We start from the raw sequence: 12,471 nt of genomic DNA, 5'->3' as shown, positions 1-12,471 counted from the left end.
TAATCTCCACAACTTATTATTAGCTATATGTGCCTTATTCATCAAATTGTAAGCTCTAAATAAGAGCAGAGGTTGAGTTCTTGTTCACCACTGTGTCTTCAGCATGGCATTATATCTAGCATTCAATATGTTTACTGATTACATGATGTTCCCTTATTTTTTGCCAAGAAGAAAAAATATTACAAAAATGAAAAAAGTGGGGTGCTCCAGCAAAATGAAACTGTATGTCCATGCAGAAATTAGAGCAGCTTTATTTACAAATGCCCCCCAAATGGAAACTATCCAAGTGTCCATAAATTTGTAGGCAGATCAACAAAATGTAATATATCCATATAAACATTACTGAGCAGTAAAAGGAATAAACTACTGACACATGCAATAATACGGTTAAATCTCAATATTACTGTGTTGAGTGACAGACACTACACATGAGAACATATCATATGATTCCATTTATGTGAAATCCTAGAAAATAAAAGTAATCTAAAGTAAATCAGTGATTGCCTGGTGCTAGGGACAGAGGGAAAACCAGACTACAAAGGAGCACAAGGGGAGTTCCTGTCATGGCGCAACAGAAACGAATCTGACTAGGAACCATGAGGTTGCAGATTTCATCCCTGGCATTGCTCAGTGGGTAAAGGATCCAGCGTTGCTGTGGCTGTGGCGTAGGCTGGTGGCTACAGGTCCAATTAGACCCCCAACGTGGGAACCTCCACATGCCGAGGGTGAGGTCCTAAAAAGACAAAGAAAACAAAAAAACAAACAAAAAAGGAGCATAAGGAATCTATGGTGAATGATGAAAATGTTTTGTATACTCATTGTGGTGGAGGAGTTTCACAGCATATACAATTATAAAAATTCATTAAGTTACACAGTTTAGGCAAGCACCTGCAATTTATACCGCAACTAAGTACATTTTCAAAAAGGCAGGAATACAGTATAAAACTGAACAGAAACAGGACAACACAGTTCAGAGGAATTGTTCATACATGTTGTGAAATGATACATACAAATGTTTTCCCGAGTCACAGAATCTTATGCCTAATTTATAATCCTCTTACAAGCTGGTTCTATGAATGAATATAAATTTTTCCTCAGCTCTGTTAGCAGGAATTTTTTTAAGACCTACACTGCCTATCTAAACAATCCAAGTCACATAACATCCATTTTTCAGTAGCTGTAATATATTTATCTATACTGGAAAAGTCTAAATGCCTTATCTTTACCCTGGAACAAAGTTCAGGGACTAGTTCTGGGTATGCTTGTGTGTTTGGCTTCTGTTTATCTAAGTGTCAAAATGAACTATCTAAAATAAACAACACAGGAACCTTGCAGTAATGGGGCAAAAAACTGAAAAACTGAAGCAACAGTATCCCATTCCTAGAACACAAATTTCTCAGGACAAACATAACTGGATTTCAGGGTACTACTGCAAAAAGAGAGTATCTTAACCTACCTAACAGAAATGTTCCTATAAAATCTGGTGTAAACTCAAATTTCTAAATTCAATTATAATAACTCAAGTAACTGAGACTTCTCTGTTGGCCTAGTGGTTAAGGATTCAGTGATGTCACTACTGTGGCTCAGGTCTGATTTCTGGCCTGGGAACTTCTTCATGCCTACACCCCGCCCCCCCAAAATCAAGTAAGAAAGTTACTTATTTTTCCAATCCTTTTAAGAATTAAATAATTACTTCTTAATTTACATATTTACATATCCAAATTACAACAGATTAAACTGTCATCCTGCTGAGCATTCCCAAAATGTCAAAGAGAGAGAAGAGTTGGAAGACAACAATCTTCATAAGGTGCCTCCTTACAATGTTACTGAATTTAATACCATGTTGGGAATCCCTGAAACTACCCTGCAGTTCTGTGATTCACTGGGAGGACTCACAAGACTCAGCACATCATCATACTTACGGCTATAATTTACTACAGCAAAATAATATAGAACCAAAACCAACAAAGGGAAAAGCTATTGTGAGGTGATGTCCAGAGGAAACCAGATACATGCTTCCAAGAGTCTTCTCCTCATGGAGTCAGAAAGAATGCACTAAATTCCTCCAGTACTGAATTGTGACAACACAGATTAAATGCCTACCCAAGGAAACTCATTAGAGACTCAGTGTCCGAAGTTGTTTCTAAGGTCACAGAAGAACCCTCTGCCTAGCACACACCAAAATTTCATACTCCTATCAGAAAAGGAGGTGCACAACATAAACCGTATTGTTTGTACAAATAGATTAAGCATAGTAAACCACTTTATCAGTTGAGAAATGGTGGGAACATTCCCAGAATGCAATTTTTCTCAGATGCTGGCAAGGACCAATCTTGTAAGCAGATCTTTCTAAGGACAGCAAGTCTGCTATGTTAACTCTTTATCTGCATAGATACTTAAAGAGAAAGGAAATTGAAGGCTGATTAAAACACACACACTCTGGAGTTCTCATCGTGGCTCAGCGGTTAATGAACCCAACTAGTGTCCATGAGGATGTGGGTTCAATCCCTGGCCTCACTCAGTGGGTTAAGGATCCGGTGTTGCCATGAACTGTCATGTAGGCCAGCAGCTACAGCTCCAATTCGACCCCTAACCTGGTAACTTCCATATGCCATGTGTGTGGCCCTAAAAAGACAAAAAAACCCCACAAAAACCCACACACTTTGAGTACTGGTTGCCAGGCTGATCAGCTCTCTGAATGGACATGGGCCTTGGGCACTGTGCTGCCAGGTCCACCAGCTATCTGACTGGACTTGAGCCTGAGGCACCAGATCACTAGTTGAAATGATTTCTTGGTTAAACATGACTGAGGCGATATACTATGTAACTTTAAAGGTAAATCATATAATATCTCAGATTTTCTGTCTCTATCAAAATCAAAAAGCATGCAAATAAATCACAGCTTTATCAGTACTGTAATGATTACCAGTTTTATCACAATTACTTATTGATGTTTCAATGCTGTAGCAGCAGTAGTGGCCAAAGGAGAAAAACAAAAACAAAAACCAAGTAGTTTCTCCATCCACAAAGGGTATCCAACTGACTGAGGGGAAGGGGGGGGGGGACATAAAATGCCCCCACGTCCCCACATACTCTATAACAACAATAATCCTAGACTGAGAAAAATGCCTCCAGTAATCTGAACTCTCAAACAGCAATGAGGTGTTACTCGCCCCTAATTCACAGGAAAAGTAAACCATAGAAAAGCATACAAACCAGGCCCAAGCCTCCAAGAGACCTATATATCCTGCGGCCTAGTAGACACTGACTCCACTCTCCACATACTTATACTCTAATGATGAAAATTTAAAAAGTCACAAAATGGTAAACAAATAAATATATATAAATCTCCTAGGAGGCTCTGAATGACCCAGCTTTTCCTCCCATGTTGTAATCCATAGTCATTCTCAGTAGTGACTCTTTCAAGACTAAATTTTAGAATATCCTAAAAATATTCTCTATCTACATAATTCACCACAGCTTTCCTCAAGAGCAACTTGGTATTTTACATAAAAATTGTAAATATGGATGCTCTTAAGACCCCAAATTTCACATTTTTATGCTAAAGAAATAAAGAGCCAACACATAAATATGCATCAACGAACTTACTGGAGGAATGTTTATAACAGTAAAAACCGGAAACAATCAGCTCTCTACTGATAAATATTTAGGTTATCAAAATCATTGCATATTTAAAAATAAAATACTATGTAGCCATAAAAAATCATTCAGATTTGATTTGCTGATGGGGGGGACTGATTCATTTTTAAATGAGAAAGACCATATTAAACATTGACATAACATAATTCCATTTTTGTAAATTTGTGTGGAGGGGGAGAAGGGGAGAGAGAGGGAGAAAGAGAGAATATATAAAAGGTCTCAAAGGATATTCCAAAATCTGGTGGTATTATGACTGGTATCGTTAACATATTCTTTATTACATTAAACTAACAGGATATCAAAACTGAAGGTCTAAAAGGCCCATTATGATGATTTATAGAGAGGAAATCAACTAACAAAACCATAAGCAGGAGTTCCCGTCGTGGCGCAGTGGTTAACGAATCCGACTAGGAACCATGAGGTTGCGGGTTCGGTCCCTGCCCTTGCTCAGTGGGTTAACGATCCGGTGTTGCCATGAGCTGTGATGTAGGTTGCAGACACGGCTCGGATCCCGTGTTGCTGTGGCTCTGGCGTAGGCTGGTGGCTACAGCTCCGATTCAACCCCTAGCCTGGGAACCTCCATATGCCGCAGGAGCGGCCCAAGAAATAGCAACAACAACAAAAGACAAAAAGACAAAAAAAAAACAAAAAAAAAACCATAAGCAGATGTAAAATTCCAGAAACTAAAAATTATTGTACATATTTAATTATAAAGAAATTTTCTCACCAGTATATTAATTTTCAAGTTTAAAATTATCTATAAAAATTATGTTTGTGGAGTTCCCATTATGGTACAGTGGGCTAGGAATCCAACTGCAGTGGCTCAGGTCACTCTGAGGACACAGGGCAGGTTGATTCCCAGCCTCTGTGCAGTGGGTTAAAATATCCAGTGTTGTTGCAGCTGCAGTGTAGGTTGCAGCTGAGGCTCAGATTCAATACCTGGCCCATGAACTTCCATATGCCTCACATGCAGCCATAAAAAAATAAGTAAGCCCTAAGCTTTTATTATAACCAGCTTTTCATTCATATATAAATTCCTAGCTAACCACTTATTTATAGAACTATATTTTTCATAATATGATCTATTCCAAAAAAAAATTAAATTGGGTGGAGAGAGCTTATTATCTCAATAAAACATGGTGCTACAGAGAAAGCAATGAAGTGGGAATCAAAAGAACACATCTTCCTAATGAAACAATGGAACACAGGAGTTTTGTTTTGTCAAAAAGCAACAGAGCTCCCACTGTAGCACAGTGGGTTAATGATCCGGCTAGTCTCTGTGGAAGTGCCAGTTCCATCTCCAGCCCAATACAGTAGGTTAGGGATCCAGTGTTGCAAACTGTGCACTGCAGCCGTGGGGTAGTTTGCAGCTCCAGCTCAGATTCAGTCTGTGGCCTGGGAACTTGCATATGTCACTGGTGTGGCCAACAACAACCAAAAAAAGCAAATAGTCCAACTCTTACATTGTCAATTTATCAACATTTTCTTTTTAGTTTATTTTGCCATCACACTAAATAAAGAAAATCTTTTTTCCTCCAGAGAGTTGATAAGTGTTCAACTTCTATTTTTTAAAAAAATTTATTGGTTCCTTTTTTTAAATAAAGACAATTTTTTAGAGCAGGTTTAGAGGGCCAGCAAAATTGAGAGGAAGATATTGAGATTTCCTATATGCCCTCTGCCCTCATAGCTGAATAGCCTCCCCTATTACCAACATCCTCAAGTGGTGCATTTTTTTTTTTTTAACAACTGATCAACCTACAATGACATATTATAAATCACCCAAAGCCTACAGTTACCTTAGGATTCACTCTTTTTTTTCTTTTTCCTTTTTGGCCACATATTCAGCACATGGAAGTTCTTAGGCCAAGGATCAAATCTGAGACAGAGCTACAACCTACATCACAGCTGCAGCAAAGGCAGATACTTAACCCACTGTGCCAAGACAGGGAACCAACCAGCACCTCCACAGAGACAAGCCAGATCATTAATCTACTCTGCCACAGCAGAAACTCAGGGTTCAATCTTGGAGTTGCACATTCCATAGGTTTGGACAGATGTATGATGACATGAATTCATCATTAGAGTATCATACAGAGTGTTCCACTCACTGCCCTAAAATGTTGACTTCTATTTTCCCATTGCCTAGCTTTTTTAAAAAATTATTTTTGTACTATTTATCACTATAATCCACCTGTCACTATTTGTATGTATGATATGAAGTGAGGCTACAAATTAACTTTTACTAAAAAGCGATCTAATTTTTTCTTTCTTTCTTTTTTTTGGTCTTTTTGCAATTTCTTGGGCCGCTCCTGTGGCATATGGAGATTCCCAGGCTAGGGGTCCAATCGGAGGGGTAGCTGCCAGCCTACGCCAGAACCATAGCAACGCAGGATCCGAGCCACATCTGCGACCTACACCACAGCTCATGGCAATGCCGGATCATTAACCCACTGAACAAGGGCAGGGATCGAATCCACAGCCTAATGGTTCCTAGTCGGATTTGTTAACCACTCGCCACGACGGGAACTCCTGAACTAATTTTTTCTTGCCCATATATTAAATAAACTTACCTTCACCACTACAAAAGCAGAAAACAAACAAAAAATCCAAAAAACCAAAAATAAACAAATAGAGTTCCCATTGTCGTGCAGCAGAAATGAAACTGACTACAAACCATGAAGATGTGGGTTCAATCCCTGGCCTCGCTCAGTAGGTTAAGGATCTGGTGTTACCATGAGCTGTGGTGTAGGTCACAGACACGGCTCAGATCTGGCATTGCTGTGGCTGTGATGTAGGCTGGCAGCTGTAGCTCTGATTCAACCCCTAGCCTGGGAGCCTCTATATGCCTTGGGTGTGGCCCTACAAAGCAAAACAAACAAACAAAAAAACAAAGAAGCAATTCTTCACACTCACACTCTCTCTCACACACACACACACACACACACACACCAGTCCTAAATCAACACCCTAGATCTTTTGGTCTTCTTACCATCACCAATGAGGTTACAATGTTATTTGAAACTAATTACATAATTTCTCTAGGTTGCATTCTAAAAAATCTAAAAACAGTAAATTAGGAGTTCCCTACATGGCTCAGTGGAAACCAATCTGACTAGTATCCACGAAGACACAGGTGCAATCCCTGGCCTCACTCAGTGGGTTAAGGATCTGGCATTGCCACAAGCTGTGGTGTAGGTTGCAGACATGGCTGAGATCTCCTAGTTGCTGTGGCTGTGGCCATAGGCCATCAGCTACAGCCCTGATTCGACCCCTAGTCTAGGAACCTCCATATGCCATGGGTGCAGCCCTAAAAAGACAAAAGACTAAATAAATAAATAAAAATTAAACCTTCTTTAAGGTCTCATCTAGCTCAGTATCTAGTATATAATTCTAAAAGTTTCTTCACAAGCATATGTGCCCAAAATCTTTATTTCAAAAATAAACTTTCTAAGGAAAAAAAAAAAATGAAGACACTTTATCTCTAACTTCTGAATCGAAATCAAAACTCACCAGAGAAAAACGCCCCTGAGAATTATTTAGCAAGCTTTCAGGCAATAATCCATTTTTCCTATTTGAAAGATAAAAACTGTGGAAAATTCTGTTGAGCAAAGTTAAAGACTATTGTGAATGACAAAAACATCAAAATCTAGCTGACCAAAAAAAGGATATAAACAAAAGAATAATATTTTATTTCTTTCTCTAGGGCAATAAAGTCCTCAACCAGGGGTAATTTTATCCCTCACAACTGCAGATGATGGTACCACTGGCTTCTGCAGGAGAGGACAGAAGTGCTGCTAAAAAATTTTAGAATGCACATATATTTCCCTACACACGCACAAAAAAAACATTTAGCACATGATGTCATTAGTGCCAAGGTAAAAACACCTTCCTCTGAGGGTATTACAATGCAAAACATCTTCTGAGATAGTGGGCAGAGATATCAACAGTAAAATTACCCCTTATTTGGAAATACAAGTAAACACAGAGGCATATTCTTTCTTGCACTAGTCTTAAAATTTGTTATGTGATACATCCAGGAAATCATAACAGCACCCACTAGGATGGCTACAATGAAAATAACAAACATAATAAGTGCTGACAAGGATACAGATAAGTTGGAATACTCATATATTGCTGATGGGAATATAAAATATTGCAGCCATTTTAAGAAACAGTCTGGTAGAGCTTCAATAGAAGCTCAAAAGAGTTGCCATATGATGGAGGAACTGCTCTCCAAGATATGCACCTGAGAGAACTGAAAACATATATCCACATAAATACATGTACGCAAATATTCATAGCTTCATTAGCCATAAGGAAAAAAAGCCATTGGTTCACTGTCCTAACCATAATACCTGAAACTATAAAACCCCTAGTAGACAATATAGGAGAAAAATTTTAGGACATTTGATTTGTCAATGATTTTATGGATATGACACAAAAACAATAGGCAACAAAAGAAAACTGAGGAGTTCCCATCGTGGCACAGCAGAAATGAATCCAACTAGGAACCATGAGGTTGCAGGTTTGATCCCTGGCCTCACTCAGTAGGTAAAGGATCTGGTGTTGCTGTGGGCTGTGGTGTCGGTCACAGACACGGCTCGGATCTGGCATGGTTGTGGCGTAGGCCAGTAGCTGTAGCTCTAATTGGACCCCTAGCCTGAGAACCTCCATGTGGGGCAGGCGAGGCCCTGAAAAGCAAAAAGAAAAAAAGCAAATAGAGACAAATGGATATGACACAAAAGAATAGGCAACAAAAGCAAATAGAGACTAATGGGACTCCGTCCAACTTTTTTTTTTTTTTTGTCTTTTTGCTATTTCTTGGGCCGCTCCCGCGGCATATGGAGGTTCCCAGGCTAGGGGTATAATCGGAGCTGTAGCCGCCAGCCTACGCCAGAGCCACAGCAACGCGGGATCCGAGCGGCGTCTGCAACCTACACCACAGCTCACGGCAACGCCGGATCGTTAACCCACTGAGCAAGGGCAGGGACCGAACCCGCAACCTCATGGTTCCTAGTCGGATTCGTTAACCACTGCGCCACGACGGGAACTCCCCGTCCAACTTTAAAACTGCCCAGCAGAGGAAACCATCAAGAGTGAAAAGGCAACCTATGGAATAGGAGAAAATACTTGCAAATCATATATCTGATAGGAGATTATTTTCCAGAATACATGAAGAACTTCTACAACTCAATGACCACAAACCAAGAGCCCAATCTGAAAACTAGAAAATCTGAATTATTTCTCCAGAGAAGATATATAAATGGTTAGAAGCACCTGAAAAGATGCTCAACATCACTAATCATCACGGAAATCAAAACCACAAGGTATCACCTCACACCCATTAGAATGGCCATGATCAAAAAAGCAGAGAATAATCATCGCTACTAAGTATTTGGGAAAACTGGAACTCTTCGGTACCACTAATGGGAATGTAAAATGGTGCCGCCACTATGGAAACCAGTATGAAGGTTCCTCAAAATATTAAAAATAGAATTACCAAATATGATCCACCAATTCCACTTCTGGATATATATCCAAAAGAATTGAAAACAGAATCTCAAAAAGGTATTTGCACACCCATGATATTAATCAGCTATAGCTGCTATAACAATACTACAGAGTGGGTAACTAAACAACAGAAACTTATTTCTCACAGTTTTCAGCCCTATTTCTAAATACAGTCACATTCAGAGTTACAGCTCCAATATATGAATTTGGGAGGGGACCACATAATTCAGTCTGTAACATGATATTCATTGTAGCCTTAATCATAACTGTCAAGAGGCAGAAGCAACCTAAATGTTGACTGATGAATGGATAAGGAAAATGTGGTATATATATACAATGGCATATTATTCATTCTTTAAAAAAGGAGAAAATACTGTCATATACTAAGACATGGATAAGACTTGAGGACATTATACTTAGAGAAATAGAGCTGACACTAAAAGACAAATACTGTATGATTGCACTCAAATGAGGTATTTAGTTTTCTATTTTTGTTTTTTCTTTTTGGGCCGCACTTGCAGCATATGGAAGTTCCCAGGTCAGGGACTGAATCTAAGCCACAGCTGTAACCTACACCACAGCTGGAGCAACATTGAATCCTTAACCCACTGCAATAGACTGGGGATCAGGGCCTCGACAGAGACAAGCCCGATTATTAACCCACTTTACCAGAGTGGGAACTCCACAAATGAGGTATCTAAAACAGTCAAACTCATAGAAATGGAAAGCAGAATAGTGGTTGAAAGGGCTAGAAGGAGGGAGGGAGAGGAGCGAGTTTAGGGTTTCAGTCATGCAGGATAGAAGTATCTAGAGATGTGCTACAAAACAATGTGCGTTTAGTTGCACACTTGCAAATTGTTGGAAGGGTGAATTTTATGTTATGATTTTTGCCAATAAAGAAAATGTAACGAAGGAAGAGATGGAGGGAAGGAAGAAAGAGAAGGAAAGAAGATATTGATACATAATGTAGGAAGAATGAACCACGAAGTCAACCATAAAAAAAAAAAAACAACACAAATTATACAATTCCATTTACATAAAATATCCAGATGAAATGAAGATAGAAAGTAAACTGAAAGTTGCCTATGGAAGTTCCCGTCGTGGCTCAGTGGTTAACGAATCCGACTAGGAACCATGAGGTTGCAGGTTCAATCCTTCACCTCACTCAGTGGGATAAGGATCCGGTGTTGCTGTGGGCTGGTGGCTACAGCTCCGATTAGACCCCCTAGCCTGGGAACTTCCATGTGCTGTGGGTGCAGCCCTAGAAAAGGCAAAAAAAAAGACCAAAAAGAAAGAAAAAAAAAAAAGAAAGTTGCCAATGGCTGGGGTAGGTAAGTGTGTATAGAAGGTAAGAGAGATTAAGTGCAAGAGGGTACAGGGTTTCAGGTTGAGGGGGACAATACAATACCTCTGAGCTGAAAAAACAAAATCACAGAATCATTGAAATTTGAAGAGGATAATAATGTTAAAGTAACCTCCTGCTAATCCAGGTAAGTTATGTGACTTCCTCAAGAAAACATTTCCATTACCCTACTTTCAGTATATTTTGTAATTTTTTTTGTCTTTTTAGGGCCACACCCACAGCATATGGAGGTTCCCAGGCTAGGGGTGGAATCAGAGCTGCAGCTGCCGGCCTACGCCAAGCAACAGCAACGCCAGATCCAAGCCGTGAGGTTGCAGGTTCAATCCCTGGCCCAGCACAGTGGGATAAGTAGGTCGCATCTGCACCTTGGGTCTGATCCTTGGCCTGGTAATTCCATGTGCTGTGGGGCAGCCAAAAAAAAAAAAAAAAGAATGCATGGTCTGTACACTGAAAAGTAAAAAGTCACTGAAAGACACTGAAGAAGACTGAATAAAAGAAGCACATCCCATGTGCATGGGTAATAAGGCTTAATATTTTTAAAATGGCAAAATTCTCCAAATTGATCTACATACTGAATGCATTCCCTATCAAATACCAGGTTCCTTTTTGCAGAATTTACAAGCTATTACTAATATTCATATGGAGGGAGCTCCCGTCGTGGTGCAGTGGTTAACGAATCTGACTAGGAACCATGAGGTTGCGGGTTCGGTCCCTGCCCTTGCTCAGTGGGTTGATGATCTGGCATTGCCGTGAGCTGTGGTGTAGGTCGCAGATGTGGCTCGGATCCCGCGTTGCTGTGGCTCTGGCGTAGGCTGGCAGCTACAGATCCAATTAGACCCCTGGCCTGGGAACCTCCATAGTCACAGGAACGGCCCAAGAAAAAGAAAAAAAAAAAAATTCATATGGAAATGCAAAAAAGACTCAGAATAGCCAAAACAATCTTGAAAAAGAAGAATGGAATTGGAAGGGTCACACTTCCTGACTTCGAAACTCACTACAAAGTGACAGTAATCAAGACAGTGTGGTACTGACATAAAGATAGACATACAGACATGTGAATAAAAACCATTTCCACAAAATGGTATACAACAAATTAAAGTTTATTTGCAACAACTGAAAATAGAAGAAGCAAAGATATAAACAATCAGTTGAAATTCCAGAGAAAGATAAATTTAAGGTTTTTGAGGGATGGTCACAAAGAGATACTAATTTACTAAAAAGAACATTCCATTTGTATAATACATAAAGCGCAAAAATAAGAAAAAGCAAGCTGAGTAAAATATAATTCCTACTGCAAGACAAAATACTGTGCAAAGACTTAGTAAAGAATTCTATAGTCATGTTTCTTGCAAAACTGCCAAGTTTGACAAAACCAATTTGGACTGACGTTATTTTCAGTACAACTGGAAAAACTGTACAAAAAGAATACATCATTTTCTAGGAATAGGACCATAAATAAGTTAGAATTATAAAATAGTACTTGAAAAGAAGCAAAGAAATCAAATCTTCAATAAAAAGGCAGGATTTCATCCTACATGTAACATCTCATCTATGTAACATAGATGTCTTCAGAATTTGCTAATTCAAAAGACAGACCATGCACTATTGCAAATTGCTGGATCCTTAACCCACTGAGCAAGGCCAGGGATTGAACCCACAACCTCATGGTTCCTAGTCGGATTCATTAACCACTGAGCCACGACGGGAACTCCGATGTGCCATTTCATAATTAAAACTGTAAAAAATGCTTTTTCTGAGTCATGACCAAGTACACACATTAAGGATCCCGCATTGCTATGAGCTGTAGTGTAGGTCGCAGATTCTGTTCAGATCTCACCTTGCTGTGGCTGTGGCATAGGCCAGCAGCTGCAGCTCCGATTTGACCCCTAGCCTGGGAAACTGCATATACTGTGGGTGCAGCCCTAAACACACACATT

At 39.6% G+C, this 12,471-nt stretch overlaps 1 protein-coding gene across 1 annotated transcript in view; it reads right to left on the bottom strand.

Annotated features, from left to right (window-relative positions):
• Positions 1 to 12,471, bottom strand: part of BMPR2 (bone morphogenetic protein receptor type 2) — a 168,203-nt gene that overhangs the window by 96,101 nt on the left and 59,631 nt on the right. The window lies entirely within an intron of this gene.

Source organism: Sus scrofa, chromosome 15 (assembly GCF_054392235.1).
Source record: "Sus scrofa isolate SSC_HxYL_T2T_F1_AM1 chromosome 15, Sscrofa_HxYL_maternal_Yorkshire_Landrace_v2.0, whole genome shotgun sequence".
NCBI lineage: Eukaryota > Metazoa > Chordata > Mammalia > Artiodactyla > Suidae > Sus > Sus scrofa.
This window is presented reverse-complemented; position numbering and strand designations above follow the sequence as displayed.